Here is a 17,247-nt window from a genome sequence, read left to right as displayed (position 1 = left end):
CTGACAACCGAGGTCCCGTGTACACATTGGCGTGCGCGTAAAAGATCCCTTGGCAGTTGGAATTCGATATAAGAGTAGGCCGTAGTGCCGCTGTCCGGGCAAAATTTCCCTCATAGCACACTGTATGCGTAGCCCGTCTTCATTAGCCCAGGTTAGGAGCAGAACAGTAGGACGTTAAACTCCATTTCATTTCATTTTCAATCCCAAACAGTGTACTTTTAATGACCTCTACTACATGAAGATCTGACCAATTGTACTGGAAGGTCGCGTCAGGGGTCGTACGAGCGGTTTTTGACCCTATGACTCCATACATTGATAAATCAATCAGCGTTGACGTTTCTAGTAGTTTACCCACAGTTCCGTGCATCGCACGCAAGGAAGTCGCCGTACCAGATGGTTTCATTGGCTAATCCCTCACATCATCTAGAACGCAGGTTATATAATACCTCTTCCAGATCCTAGTGTAGTAAAGACAAATAAAACGAAATTTTGAACCATAAAAAACGAAACGAAAAAGGATCTGTATTTTAATCAAATTGGAACAGTTTATATCTCGGTCTTGATATGAAATTCACGCAACAGTGACTAATTTATAAAGATCCCTGGCCCCATTAGATATTTTATACCATGATAAATATCTGCCAATCATTAGAAATTTACATCTTAATTCTCCGTATGGTCTTGATATCAAATTTGAATGATAGTGGCTAATTTATAATGTTAAAAAATTCCCAGTGATTTGTCATGATAGTATCTACCAATCACAGATGATTTACATATTAATTCCAAATGGTTGTCTTATATTCTCGTTGAGGAAGTCCTCCATCAAAGATTCCATCTTGTCGGGTTTTAGGTAACAAAACGAAATGAAATGGGATTTAGTGCCACACTTTAACGCACCAAGCGGGCCAATGAGGACATTTTGACTGAACTTACTGTCAAATTCTGATTCTGTCGTGCCGGGTTTAAGGTAACAAAAAGAGATCAGATCGGATTTAACGCCCCACTTTAACTCACCAAGCGGGCCAATGAAGACATTTTGTCCGAACTTACTGTCAAATTCCGATTCTATATTGCTGGGTTTAAGGTAACAAAACGAAATGATGTGGGATTTAGCGCCCCACTTTAACGCACCAAGCGGGCCAATGAAGACATTTTGACCAATCTGGTTAAAACACAGATCCTATTTCGTTTCGTTTTTATAGTTCAAAATTCCGTTTTACTTGTCTTTACTACACTTGGATCTGGAAGAGTTGTTATTTAACTCGTGTTCTGAATGGTGTCATGGATAAGCCAATGAAACGGTCTGTTACGGCGAGCTTTAGGCGTGTTTTTCACGGAACTGTGGGTAATCCACTAGTAACATCAATGCTGATTGGTTAATCAAATGTCTGACGTCAAAAGGCTATAACTGGTCAGATCTTCACGTAGTGTAGGCCATCGAAAGTATATGTTAAGAATTCTTTTACGGGCAGGTCAATGTGTATCCGGGTGGAACATATTTTTCGTCCCATCTAAAAGACTAGACACTTTCGTTGTCCAGCTCAGAAGAAACCCTGTCGAAAAATCCAGGGGAACGTTCTCTGTGCTTTATAGTAAAACATTATCCTGAACGTTGTATGGCCGAATGGTTAGCACGTGCGCGCTGTATCATGAGGTCTGTCATTGAGTCAACCGGCGGGGTTTCGATTCCCCGGTTGTGCGTCACAAGTAGTAGGGTCGTCTGTCCAACCTCGTGGGTTATCTCCGGGCATTCCGGTTTCCTCCCACTGCTAAAGACCCCTACGCACAAGGGAATTATTGAAATAAAATTGAACCATGTGTTAGCCCCGAAATGAATTAGTTTGTATCGAGTGGACTTTAACCCCATTTCTCGTTCTCTCTTACGCCATTGAAAGCAGATCGTGTCGAGTGGACGTTAAACCCCATCTCTCTCTCTCTCTCTCGCTCTCTCTCTCGTTTGTGTCGAGTGGACGTTAACCCCCCCCCCCCCCCCTCTGTCTCCCCCCCCCCCCTCTTCTCTCTAAAACAAAGAAAACTGTCAAACAGTTTACACCTCTCGACTCACATTTCACTAATACAAATCACGCAATTCTCTTGAAGTAACACCAATGGAATTTTTTATATCACCACTTCATATACGTTTTTTCTCATCTCTAATAATAAAAGTTCTCAATTTTAGGAGAGAAAAAAAGTTTATAGACAGTAAGTCAATACATGTAATCTCACTAGCCAATAAAAAATTTAAAAAAACCTGCTCGTCTCGCGTGGCTTCTATGACACAATGGACACCCTGCTCTTAACGTGCTATAACTAGTTGAAGGCTTGAAATCGGAAAGGGAAATTTTAATTTGATAAAGTAGGAAAGTGTCAATCTTCCAACAATGGAAAAGTCTTGTGATTTCTTCTTTAGTTCCCTATTTGGAACAAGAAGAGTGATATGTGTGTATTTAATAAGCTGGCTCATCATGTGCTAGTCGTGCTAGTCCAACCATAATTAAAATCATCGATCATTATGTAAGCTTTTATATAACCGGTCACTAGCTTGTCAGCCATGTGGGGGGGGGGGGGGGTAGCACGTGCGCGCTGTATCATAAGGCCTGTCATTGAGTCAACTGGCGTGGTTTGGAATCCCCGTTTGTACGTGACAAGGAGTAGGGTCGCCTGTCCAGCCTCGTGGGTTTTCTCCGGGTTCCTCCGGTTTCCTCCCACTGCTAAAGACCCCTACGCACACGCGAATTATTGAAATAAAATTTAAACCATATGTTAGTCTCGAAATGGCCTAGTTTGTGTCGAGTGGAAGTTAAACCTCTCTCTCTCTCTCTCTCTCTCTTTCTCAGTCATGTTTTTGGGAGTCACGATGGCTAAGTGGGTAAGACGCTGGTTCGATGGTTGTTCAATCCCTGCATTGGCCAAGAAAGTTCAACCAGAGTTTCCGGCGTGGTTTCCCCCTTTGTCAGTGATGCAGTACGGAGGGCCTGACAAGGAAAGCTGTCTAGTCGTTCGGATGGGCAGAAAAACCGGGGTCCCGTGTACAAATTGACGTGCACGTAAAAGATTCCTTGACAGTTGGAATTCGATATAAGTGTAGGACGTAGTGCCACTGTCCGGGCAAAATTTCCCTCATAGCACACTGTATGGCGTATGCCCGTCTTCATTAGCCCAGTCAGAGCAGAACAGTAGGACGTTAAACCCCATTTCCTTTCATTTCATTTCGTCAGTCATGTTTATTTGTTTTTTATTTGCATTTTATTGTGCACAATTTGGCATTATCATTCCTCTGGCTTGCGGCTGTGTTTGCGATCCCTGGTTTGAGCGAATGTGGGTTGGCGATAGGGGCGCCTTCTCAACCTCGTGGGTTTACTCTGGGTACCCTCGTTTCCTCCCACAGGAAAGATCCCTGCGCGTGCGCTAAGATAATAAAAATGAAAAAATAAGACTTGTCTATGATATCACCTTCGGTGGAAGCGGACGTTTAACACTAAGAAGAAGAACAACAACTCGGCCAGTAGACATTTCGGCCTAGGATATTGCTCTTCATGCAGTGTATGGACCACAAGTACAGATTCAGTACTGTTTTTATCGCCTTATTCAATCAACTCGGAGACACATTCAGTCACTAGGACTTGCAAACGTGCACAAAAATGACAACGAGTTCAAACTTATTTTTAAAAAATGTAATTGTGGCAGTACCTCCCCCCCCCCCCCTTCACCCACACCCAAAATACACAGCAAAGGAAAGATCTGCAGGCGAAAATAAACAAATAAATTTGGCCGAAACATCCTTTTTCTAAAAAAAATAAAGTGGCCGAAAAGTTCTAGGAAGAAATGTCCTAGTCCAAAATGTCCACTGGCCGAAATGTCCTAGTCCAAAATGTCCACTGGCCGAAATGTCCTACATTCGTCCCACGGTGGCTCGGTAAGTAAGATGTTGGCTCGCTAACTTGGAGATCCCGTGTTCGATCCCTGCGTTGGCCGAGAAAGTTGATCGGAATTTTCCGACGTCGTTCCCCCTTGTCAATGGTGCCGGACGGTGGGCCTGGCAAGGGACAACGTATAGTCGTTCGGATGGGACAGAAAAGCATGGCCCCGTTTACACATTGGAGTGTACGTAAAAGACCCCTTGGCAATTGGAATTCGATATAGGAGTAGCCCGGACAGAATTTCCTACATTGTATGGGGTGGCAATCTGATTTATTTTATACTTTTGGGAGGTTGGCTGGCCGAATGTATAACGCGTGTGCGTTGTATCATAAGGTCTTTCATTGACGTGGTTTCGATTACCCGGTTGTAGCCTACGTGAAAGGGAGTAAGGTCGACTCCAACCTCGTGTTTTAATCAGATTGTTTTGTTTTGTTTTGTTTTGTTTGTTTTTTTTTTGGGGGGGGGGGGCTACTCTTATTTCGAATTCCAACGTTTTGCGTCCAACCCGTACGACTAGACGATGCAGGGAACAACGGTAGAAAATCCAGTGGAAGTTTCTCTTACAACACCGGAGTCGAACCCAAGGCCCCCCACGTATAATTAACTAACAATTTGCTTTAATACAGAAACCGTATGTGATGGATTCCGGGTGTTCATCAAGCACAAAAAAAAAATTAAATTAAAGACAAAAACTGAAACAGCAGTTAGTGGAATTCCTCAAGGAACAAAAAAAGTACATGAAATTGACAAGAGAACACTTGTTGAACTGCCATTAATAACGGTATTCTAAATAATTGATCGTGGGTTTTTTTTCTTTGGGTTCATTCTTTTCGTTGGACATTGTCTTCATACGCTTTTCCGAGTACGAATCTTAGGCTTTCTATCTCCAATTAACTCCGATTGAGAACACACACGGTTGGTTGACCGACATTTTAATTCCTAAATAGACGATTCTAGCAGGCCCGTAGTTAGCGGGGTGAGGGGAGAGGGCAAGAGGGACAACTGCCTCCCCTGGAAAAAATCGGCGCACTCAATGGTGGTTTGCCCATTAGGGAAAGAATCGGTCCCCCCAACGACCAACGTGCCCCTCTTGCCCCCCCCCCCTTACACGCTAGCTACGGGCCTGTTCATTCGAAAACACTGAGCATATTTCGGGAAGTTGGAAAAGTATTTATTTTGCTTCCATTTAATAAAACTGAATAGGTTTAGTTGGTCTTTGTATGTGTATGTATGAAATATTTAAAACAGATTCAAACCGCACTACAAAATAATGGAATTGAAAAGGTTTATTTTGTCTTTGTATGTATGAAATATTTAAAACAGATTAGAATCGCACTAAAAAATAATGGAATTGAAAAGGTTTATTAAGTCTTTGCGTGTAGGAAATATTTAAAACGGATTCAAACCGCACTACAAAATAATGGAATTGTAAAGGTTTATTTAGTCGGAGTGCACAGTAACAGAAAACAACCTGACGTAAAATTGCATTTATATTAATGGATGTTTTTTATTCTAAATGTCATTTGTTTAATGGGAGCCACGGTGGCTAAGTGGGTAAGACGCTGGCTCGCTAGCCTGGAGGTCGGGTGTTCGATCCCTGCATTGGCCGAGAAAGTTCATCGGGATTTTCCGACGGGGTTTCCCCTTGTCAGTGGTGCAGGATGGAGGGCCTCGCAAAGACAACGTCTAGTTGTTCGGATGGGACGACAAATCGAGGTCCAGTGTACACATTGGCGTGCACGTAAAAGATCCCTTGACAGTTGACGTGCATGCAAAAGAATCCTTGACAGAATTTGAATTAAGAATAGGCTACAGTGCCACTGTCTGGGCAAAAATAATATACGTGAAAAACGTAACAGTTCTGGAAACAAAAATTACCTGGAAAATTTTATCCGTGTTTGTTTTTCCTATAATTTACAAAAATCCCTTCAATTAACATAAATTCCATTTTCAAATACAGAAAAAAAATTCTTGTATATTTTGTTTTCAGAACATTTTCAAAACATATTTCAACATCCATAACCGACAAAATATCGAGAAACATTTTATCCCAAAATTTCACGGAAATGTCCTGTTTAATACTAATTCTTCCATAGCAATACATGAAACACATTTACTCCAAAAAAAGCCCCATTGATTAACAGAAAAAAAAGAGTTAAAATACGGAATTCGTCCGCATAAAAAATGGATATTTTTTACATTGTAATGGCTTAGCGTTAAAACCGGTCGTTATGCTTTCTCTAGTTCTGCTCATTCCTCTTAGTCATTAGGGGGATCACGTGGCTAAGTGGGTAAGGCGCTGGCTCGCTAGCCTGGAGGTCGGGTGTTCGATCCCTGCATTGGCCGAGAAAGTTCATCTCGATTTTCCGGCGTGGTTTCCCCTTGTCAGTGATGCAGAACGGAGGGCCTGACAAGGACAGCTGCCTAGTCGTTCGGATGGGACGAAAAACCGAGGTCCCGTGTACACATTGGCGTGCACATAAAAGATCCCTTGGCAGTTGGAATTCGATATAAGAGTAGGACGTAGCCCGGGCAAAATTTCCCTCATAGCACACACTGTATGGCGTATGCCCGTCTTCATTAGCCCAGGTTAGGAGCAGAGCAGTAGGACGTTAAATCGTGATGCAAGATTTACTTTTAAGTAGTGTTTACCGTTTACCGTATAATTTCAAACAAATACTGACGTAAAGGCTCAATTTAAAAAATATCCAAGACTATGGAAATGAAATGAAATGAAATGGGTTTAACGTCCTACTGATTTGCTTCGAACTGGACTAAAGAAGACGGGCATACGCCATTCAGTGTTCTATGAGGAAAATTTTGCCCGAACAGCGGCACTACGGCCTACGAATTCCAACTGTCAAGGGATCTTTTACGTGCTCGCCAATGTGTACACGATACCTCGGTTTTATTTTACGTCCTCCGTCCTGCATCACTGACAAGGTGGAACCATGCCGGAAAATCTGGGTGAACTTTCTCGGCCAATGCAGGGATCGAACAGCCGACCTCTAGGCTAGCGAGCCAGCGTCTTACCCACTTAGCCACCCTAATCACCCCCCCCCCCTTTCCTCCCCCCTTCCCCCAAGAATATGCCATTTTTAGTTTGGCCTGCAGTTAGGCCACAAAAAAGTGGCGACGGAGGCTAAAATTTGCCTCATAAGTAATATGACTGAAATATTAGCTTTTAAAGGTCAATTCTAGAAATATAAAGTCCGACTGGTTTAAATGTGGCAAACCTCCTATCTGATTACTTAAAATTTGTCCGATCTGCCACGCCCACAAATAGGGACGCTATTAGCCGCATGCGTAACATGATCAGAACTATTTCTGAAATTATACATTGGAATGCACGTAAAAGATCCCTTGGCAGTTGGAATTCGATATAAGAGTAGGCCGTAGCGCCGCTGCCCGGGCAAATTTTCCCTCATAGCACACTGTATGGCGTATGCCCGTCTTCAATTAGCCCATTTCATTTCATTTCATTTCTTAGTCATTAGCCTAGGTGATCACATTGCAGTATTGTGTAAAATACAATCAATCACGTCAATCAGTGGAATACAACACAGGGTTTGTTATAGATCGGTGGTTCCCAACCATTTTGTGAGGTCCCGTACAGTCGCCGCGTACCACGTGGTTCCAGAGAAACTCAATTCGGTCAAATATCACTTTATTTGCATAATTGATTAATCAATCAAGAAATAAATAAAGAAGTATAGAAATAAAATATAAATAAGTATACAAAATAATAATAAGAATAGTAACATACACACTGACAAAAATAATGGGTATTATCTTGTGTGAGCCAGTAAACATTTTTGTGAAGTAAAATCGTCCATGACCCCGAAAGTGTACCACCTGGAAGGCCCTCGCGTACCACAGGTTGGGAACCACTGTTATAGATACACCACGACGATCAGTTATATGGAATACAACAAAAGGTTTGTTATACTGTAGACAGACCACGACGCTTCGACAAGTATCTTCTCGTTTATATGAATCATTAGTTTGCGTCGATGGTCGGGATGGATGGTCGAATAGTTAGTGCGTGCTCTCTGAATCATAAGGTCTGTCATTGAGCCAACTGGCGTGGTTTCGATTCCGGGTTGTACGTGACAAGAGGATCGTCTGTCCAACCTCGTGGGTTTTCTCCGGGTCCTCCGGTTTCCTCCTACTGCTAAAGACCCCTATGTTGCTCGCGGAATGACCTAGTTAAATACCCCCCTCTCTCTCACTCTCGTCAGTGGTTCTGGGATCTCTCTCTCTCTCTCTCGTAAGTTGTTCTGGGATCTCTCTCTCTCTCTCCCTCCCTCTCTCACCTCAGTTGTTCTGGAATCTATTTTCAACAATATGTCTGCGCAATATGGCAATATGTTCCGCTTCGTCATTAGTTAAACGAATTACAGATTTTCACGTGAAGTCAACGAGTTCTCTTATCAGTCCATTGATCGTTTCTAACTAACTGTATGTTGCCTACTTATTTCTACACTCAAATTATCAAATTGTTATAATTATCCAGATGTGTTCAATTAAGACAAAAATAAAAATTGTTTCATTCACATAAAATTACAAGTTACTAGGTGTTTGACACAAGACGTCGATACGGCTGTCTCCCTGTCAAGATGGGTTGATAAGATGCCGACAAGGCTGTCCCGTACTAAATTAAGTCGACATAATAAGTCGATATTGCCACCATGCCATTAAATACCCACAAGCATAAATATAATTCACAAAACCCTAGATTTGTTTTGATTCAATCTGATTAAAATACAGATATATATTTCGTTTCGTTTTTTTATACTTTCGATGGCCTACACTACATGAAGATCTGACCAGTTGTGGCGATTGGTCGCGTCAGAGGTCATACGAGCAGCTTTTGACCTTATGACGTCAGACATTTGATTAACCAATCAGCATTGATGTTACTAGTGGATTACCCACAGTTCCGTGCAAAACACGCCTAAAGCTCGCTGTAACAGACCGTTTCATTAGCTATTCCCTCACATCATTCAGAACACGTCAATGATAACAACTCTTCCCCATCCTAGTGTTGTAAAGACAAGTAAAACGAAATTTTGAACTATAAAAACGAAACGAACTAGGGTCTGTGTTTTATTCAGATTGGTTTTGATTATACAGTGACGCTGTTTGGGGACCGAATGATCTGACCCATGAGCCTTAGATCATAAGGTCTGTCATTGAGTCAAGTGGCTTGGTTTCAATCCAACACTTGAACATGACAAGAAGTAGGGTCACGTGATTAACCCTGTGGGTATTCTATAGCCCCGTCTACACGTGGCCGCGATAAGCATGCCGTTCTCGATACGGTACCACACCGCGATAAATTTCAAGAAAATGACGCTTTTACATTACTCTAAAATAAAAGGGTCTCGGAACCGTGCCAGGCACACCAAATGTGAAAAAAAAAACGAGAACCCCCCCCTCCCGCCGTTAATTACCATGTTTTTGATAAGTATAGAATGAATGAAAACAAGGGAATGTTCCGGCCATTTCTATCTTTCTCGTTTTTTCCTATCTAATGACATTCAATTATTTTTTGAATTAACTGATATCCTCTCACAAGTTAATATAACAACTTTTGGTCTTCGAACGAATTATCAGCAAACAGAAATTCGACCGTGTGTCTGTTATCGCTCGTTACTTCAGTCAGTTATACATAAGGATAACAAATGTTTTTCATATTTTTCGTCACTTCAGTTCTTGAAATCTTCGTTACACATCTATCGAGACAATGGTCTCTGTGTTTAAATTATATCTGGAATGTGTTTAACCAGTTCTATCACATATGTGATAATGACTGGCACCAATATTGTCCTTTAACGTTCATACCAAATTCGCTCGCTATATAGAGATACGTCCAATGAAGAATCTGTTCGATTCCCCGGAGGGGGGTTGGATGGCTGAATGGTTAGCGTGCGCGCGCTGTATCATAAAGTCTGTCATTGAGTCGACTGGCGTGGTGTCGAATCCCCCGTTGTACGTGACAAGGAGTAGGGTCGCCTGTCCAACCTCGTGGGTTTTCTCCGGGTCCTCCGGTTTCCTCCCACTGCTAAAGAACCCTATGCGCAAGCGAATTATTGAAATAAAATTAAACCATATATGTTAGTCCCGAAATGACCTAGTTTGTGTCGAGTGGACGTTAAACCCCATTTCTCTCTCTCCCTCTCTCTCTCGATTCCCCGGCTGTATGTGATAAGTAGTAGGGTCGTCTGTCCAACCTCGTGGGTTTTCTCCTGGTCCCCCGGTTTCCTCCCACTGCTAAAGACCCCTACGCACAAGCGAATTATGGAAATAATATTAAACCATATGTTAGTCCCGAAATGACCTAGTTTGTGTCGAGTGGACGTTAAACCCCATTTCTCTCTCTCTCTCTCTCTCTTCTCTCTCTCTCTCTCCAATGAAGAATCTGACCCGGATGGCTTTCCATACTATAGTAAATTTAATCTGGATCACGAACCAACAATAAAACAAACCCAACGTCCGGTTAAGTTGACACAACGTCACTGATGGACTTTGATACAACTGCAATCAACAAAATGGGTGAAAAGTTATGGAGGAAAGAACATTTAACTTGGCCTCGACAATATGATTAAAGGAATTCTGGTATAATAAAATGTTTTAAAGATAATGTGTTCTCTATAGATTACCATGTACAGATATGAAACGTTATGAAGGAAAGAACATTTAACTTGACCTCGGCAATATGATTAAAGACGGCAAGTCGCCAACTTGATATCATCCACAGTCTTCGACATTGCAAATATGACTTATTGGTCAATTTAAATCAACATTAATGTTGTTAACTTAACGTGAAAAGATTGGCTTCTGATATCAAATATTTAAGACAAAATGAACATTTTAAAATTGGCACGCGAATCACGTGCCAGAATGCTTTCGAGCGCCATTTGTAATGAAGCGACATTGCAAACATGACTTATTGGTCAATTTAAATCAACATTGATGTTGCTAACTTACCGTGAGAAGATTGGCTTCTGATATCCAATATTAAAGACAAAATGAACATTTTAAAATTGGCACGTTATTCACGTGTCAGAATGCTTTCGAGCGCCATTTGTAATGATGTGAATCGATGAACGAGGCTAAACATATCACACAGGAGAATACTATAAGTGTAGACTGGAATAACCAGCCGCTAAAGACTGCCATTAAATTGGTACTCTTCGCGTATTTCGCCGAACATTACTTATTAGAAATTACAGTAAAAACAAAAACGATTGAATGTAAATCAGTTTATATACATTTATATTACATTATTATATGGGTTGCGACCCATTTGTGTCCATTTCTAGGTGCCAAAGAATAGCGATTTAGCTCTTGATTTAGAAATTCTAGCAGTTTAAGCTGTGGTACTTGGAGAATACTACCGGTGTAGACTGGAATAAAAGACAATTCGGTTTGGACTCTTGGTGCATTTAACCGAACTGATTAGATATTACAGTAAAAACAGAAGCGATTGAATGTAAATCAGTTTATATACATTTACATTACATTATTATATGTATTATTACATTTGTATCCATTTCTTTGCCAAAGAATAGCGACTGAGCTCCTTTAATTGTATTCTGGCTTGACATAATAAAATAGTCGCTATACAGACATGTACAATTTGTTTATAATCTCCGGGGGGTTGGATGGCCGAATGGTTAGCACGTGCGCGCTGTATCATAAGGCCTGTCAATGAGTCAACTGGCGTGGTTTCGAATCTCCGGTTGTACGTGAGAAGGAGTAGGGTCGCCTGTCCAACCTCGTGAGTTTTCTCCGGTTCCGCCTGTTACCTCCCACTGCTAAAGACCCCTACGCGCAAGCGAATGATTGAAATAAAGTTAAACCATATGTTAGTCCCAAAATGGCCTAGTTTGTGTCAAGTGGACGCTAAACCCATCTCTCTCTCTCTCTCTCTCTCTCTCTCTCTCTCTCTCTCTCTTTTTAATCTCTGATTATTTTATTTCTTATAATATCATTCATCACCATGTGTCATCTGGCGTCGTGAAAACAGGCTTAATATGCAAATAGCTGTACCTAAAAACACAATTTCATGATGATTCATTATCTGCGGAGCATCTCGATATTTATCTTTCTTATATATATCTAAGATAAGTCTTTCTTTTCCTTAAAGTTTATTGAATGTGTTGCGATATATTCAACTGAGTGACAAACGTAGTGCACCAGATACGAAAGCGAAGACAACTCCTTTTGCATCAATACAGCTTGCAGCATTTTGAATTCGTTGAAGGTGTTGAATTTGATAATTCGGAAGGCCATAAAATAAGGCATTATGATAGTCTAGTTTATTTGTAATGAATGAATGAATGAGGAGTTCTGTACTCTCAGCATTTAGATATTTCTTTATTTTATTAATTCTGTGAAGATGGAAATAAGAAGAGGAACAAACAGATTTGATGTGGGAGCTAAAGGACATTGTGGAATCTAGAACTGCACCGATGTTTTTGACTTCTGGAGATTGAGCAAGACTTTCGTGTTAATATTTAAGAGGTGGTATTGAGAATCTACTAAGTTGTTGTTTTGTTCCAATTACCAGATACTCAGTTTTTTCAGGATTTAGTTTCAGGAAGTGTGATGTCATCCATAACCTGATTTCTTCCAGACAGTTTTCATTATTACTTAAAGCTGATGTAGTGGATTGTTGATTGAAGGAAGCATATATCTGTGTATCATCAGCATACAAGTGAATATTAAGACCAAATTTTTTAGCGATTTTAGTTAATGGTCGGGTGAAGATAATGAACAGTACGGGGCCTAGAACTGACCCTTGGGGCACACCACACATCATTGGGACCTTAACGGATTTGACGTTATCGATCTTGACACATTGTTGTCTGTTTTCTAGGTATGCCCGGAACTAACTTAAAACTGTGCCTCGAGCCCCATTTTTTCAATGCAACAGATAACTGGAAGAAGAAGATGAATGTTGTCTTTGACAAGAGTGGTTGGTGCTGGATCCAACTCGCAAGACTTCGATTTGGTTTCCTGGATTATCTTAAGTAGAGAATCGTTTGTATACGTATAAACAATACTGTTTGGGGCCGAACACTACTTTCATCGTTTTAATACCTTAAATCACTGTCCAGAGTTTCAGGGAAGACCCCAGATTAACGAAGGGCTGTCATGTTGCTGTACTTGGGATAGATTTGATTGAACGGGAAGAATAGACACACTCCCTCAAAAGTTCAAGTAACAGAAGTCAATCCAGCAATGGCCAAAAAGGGATCTCTCGGGCCATTGCTTCAGGAATATGTGTTCTGCGTTGCATAACCTTGATTGAAGATATGAAATGAAATGATGTAATTGATGATTACTGACACGCCTTCATCAACCGGGTGATAATACGCCAGATATAATTATTATATAAAAATCGTTTTACTTTTGTTGTAGGCTTCACGAGAAATTAGGTTACATATACAATTAGTCTGATCATTACTGCAGCACAAATTCAACTTTAAATTTTCTCAAGGCAAAGTCTATTAACTATGCAACCCGCGACTACTTTTGCATATTATGGACCGAGTTATTTTTGTGTACACCTATAGCCCCCTTCCAAATTTCCATCACGTGCAGGGAAGGATAAAATTTGTGTACAGTTTATATCAATATCAAAACTCTACAGCCCTTGGGACCAATTAAATATTCAACTCAGTTGGACACACAGCTGTGTTCTTGGATTCCATAAAAATAAAAGTTATATTTTACTGAGCCGAAACAACTTCCTTAATATCCAAGTAGGCCGAAACGATTACAGCCAAACAAACGCCCCCTCCCTCTTCGACTCTTCCGGATAACCAGGTCAAACATGGCTGATGTTCAGCAGCGCGATGTAAACAAGAAAGAGGGGCTATATAGCTTGATCTGGAATTGGTTCCCTCGTGTAAGTAAGTACTGGGATGGCAATTCCAGGTATGTCACTAAGTTTAAGCCGCTTAAATTAAAAACTGAAGAAATGGCAAGCAATTTTCGTGTCTTACTGTCACCTGGAACAGACAGTAAATTAAAGACAAAAACCGAAACAGCAGTTAGTGGAATTCCCCAAGGAACAAAAAATGTACATGATATTGACAAGAGAACACTTGTGGAACTTCCATTAACTGTATTCCTTAATAATTGATCGTGTTTTTTTCTTTATCTTTGGCTTCATTCTCTTCGTTGGACATTGTCTTCATACGCTTTTCCGAGGTCTATCTCCAATTAACTCCGATTAAATCGACGATTCTAGCAGGCCCGTAGCTAGCGGGGGGAGGGGAGGGGGCAAGAGGGACAACTGCCTCCCCTGGAAAATAATCGGCGCACTCATTGGTGCCTTTGCCCATTGGGGAGAAAATCGGTTCCCCCAAAGACCAACGTGCCCCTTCCCCACTAACCATGGGCCTGTCCAGTAGAAAACACTAAGCATATTTCGGGAAGTTGGAAAAGTATTTATTCTGCTTCCATTTAATGAAACTGAAAATGTTTATTTAGTCTTTGCGTGTATGGAATATTTAAAACGGATTAGAACCGAACTACAAAATAATGGAATTGAAAATGTTTATTTAGTCTTTGAGTGTTTGAAATATTTAAAACGGATTAGAACCGCACTACAAAATAATAGAATTGAAAGGGTTTACTTTAACGTTCATACCAATTTCGCTCGCTCTATACAGATGCGTCCAATGAAGAATCTGACCCGGATGGGTTTTCATACTATAGTAAATTTAATTTGGATCACGAACCAACAATAAAACAAACCCAACGTCCGGTTAAGTTGACACAACGTCACTGATGGACTTTGATACAACTGCAATCAACAAAATGGGTGAAACGTTATGGAGGAAAGAACATTTAACTTGGCCTCGACAATATGATTAAATGTCTTAAAGATAATATGTTCTCTATAGATTACCATGTACAGATATGAAACGTTATGAAGGAAAGAACATTTAACTTGACCTCGGCAAAATGATTAAAGACGGCAAGTCGCCAACTTGATATCATCCACAGTCTTCAACATTGCAAATATGACTTATTGGTCAATTTAAATCAACATTAATGTTGTTAACTTACCGTGAAAAGATTGGCTTCTGATATCAAATATTTAAAATTGGCACGCGAATCACGTGCCAGAATGCTTTCGAGCGCCATTTGTAATGAAGCGACTCGATGAACGAGGCTAAATATATCCCACAGGAGAATACTACCTGTGTAGTATAACCAGACTGCCATTAAATTGGTACTCTTCGCGTATTTCGCCGACCATAACTGATTAGACTTATAGTAAAAACAGAAACTATTGAATGTAAATCAGTTTATATACATTCATATTACATTATGATATGCGTTGCAACCCATTTGTGTCCATTTCTTTGCCAAAGAATAGCGATTGAGCTCCTTTAATTGTATTCTGGCCTGACTTATAAAATAAAATAGTTTCTACAGACCAACATGTAAACATGTACAATTTGTTTATAATCTCTGATTATATTATTTCTTATAATATAATTCATCATCATGTGTCATCTGGCGTCGTGAAGACAGGCTTAATATGTAAATAGCTGTACCTAAAAACACAATTTTATGATGATTCATTATCTGCGGAGCATCTCGATATTTATCTTTCTTATATATATCTAAAATAAGTCTTTCTTTTCCTTTTACATTATTGAATGTGTTGCGATATATTCAACTGAGTGACAAACGTAGTGCACCAGCTACGAAAGCGAAGACAACTCCTTTTACATCAATAGAGTTTGGGTATATCATGTAGTTGTGTTGTTTTAGCAGGATTTTCTGTATTTAAAGTTTAGTTGGAAAACTGTTCAAATTTGTTGAGAATCATAGAAAACCATTGGGTTTAAAGGGACTTTTTAGTTTTAGATTAGATAATGAGTGTTGGGTGGAGAGAGAAAGAGAGAGAGAGAGAGAATGGGGTTCACTCGACACAAACTAGGTCATTTCGGGACTAACATATGGTTTAATTTTATTTCAATAATTCGCTTGCGCGTAGGGGTCTTTAGCAGTGGGAGGAAACCGGAGGACCCGGAGAAAACCCACGAGGTTGGAAAGGCGACCCTACTCCTTGTCACGTACAACCGGGGATTCGAAACCACGCCAGTCGACTCAATGACAGACTTTATGATACAGCGCGCGCACACTAACCATTCAGCCATCCAACATCCCTCGGTGTTGGGTGGATAACAGTTTAGTTTCTGGACTAATTAATTACTCAACACATTTTGAGAAACTAAACAGTTGTAAACCCAACAATGGTTTAAAACTAAACATAAAATACAGGAACTTCTGCTAAAACAACACAATTAAATGATGCTTTAATTATAGTGATGTAAAGAGAGTTGTTTTCGCTTTCGTATCTGGTGCACTACGGTTGAATATATCGCAACACATTCAATAAACTTTAGAAGTTTGAGGAAACCGAAAGACACGATGGCAACCACAGCACCTGACATACCGCACAACAGGAACGAAGCAGCGGCATAATCCGTCTCGGCTGTACCATGATCACGTAGAACCAACTAGATACGCATGGTCGGTGAATGGACCAAGTACAGGCTTTCAGATGTAAGCTTCCGGTACTATCAATTTGCAGGCAGTGTGAACTCTGCTATAGAGAAAACCCGCCTTACACTGGCCAATCGGTTATACATCTGGATTTAAGCGTGCTTCATTTCGAAATAATACAACCTACATAACGTCCGTTTCCATCGAGGTGATATCGCAGACAATCCTACATACGGAACGTTAAAACATTTTTATATTTTTATAAAAATACTTAAAATCTGATTAAAGTATGATAAATAACAAGATACTTTACAGATCTTATAAATGATGGAAATTAAATATAAATGATATGTAATACACCAAAATTTACAAAATATGATTCTGCATATTTTGGTTAATAAATTAAAATGAATACTATAATGTGATAATTATTACGAATGATTATATATGTATAGGATTACCTATCATTGTATTTTTAAACATAAATAATCTGTAAAATCCTGGTTAATCCGCCGTTTATCCAGTAAAATGGCAGCATTAAGTCCATTATAGGATGGAATAAAACATTTTATTCCTAAATATTACGGAAATGTCCTGTTTAATACTGAATATTCCATAGAAATGCATAAAACACGTAATTTGAAGAAATAATTCACACTTTTAACACATTTTCTCCAAAAGAAACCAAAACCAACCCCAAAACATCGATTAACAGAAAAACAAGAGTTAAAAAATTGATAATTTTGAAGAAATTATTTACACTTTTAACACATTTTTTAA

Source organism: Patella vulgata, chromosome 4 (genome assembly GCF_932274485.2).
Source record: "Patella vulgata chromosome 4, xgPatVulg1.2, whole genome shotgun sequence".
NCBI classification, from domain to species: Eukaryota; Metazoa; Mollusca; class Gastropoda; family Patellidae; genus Patella; species Patella vulgata.
The sequence above is the reverse complement of the archived record's forward strand: the minus strand, read 5'-3'. Positions refer to the sequence as shown.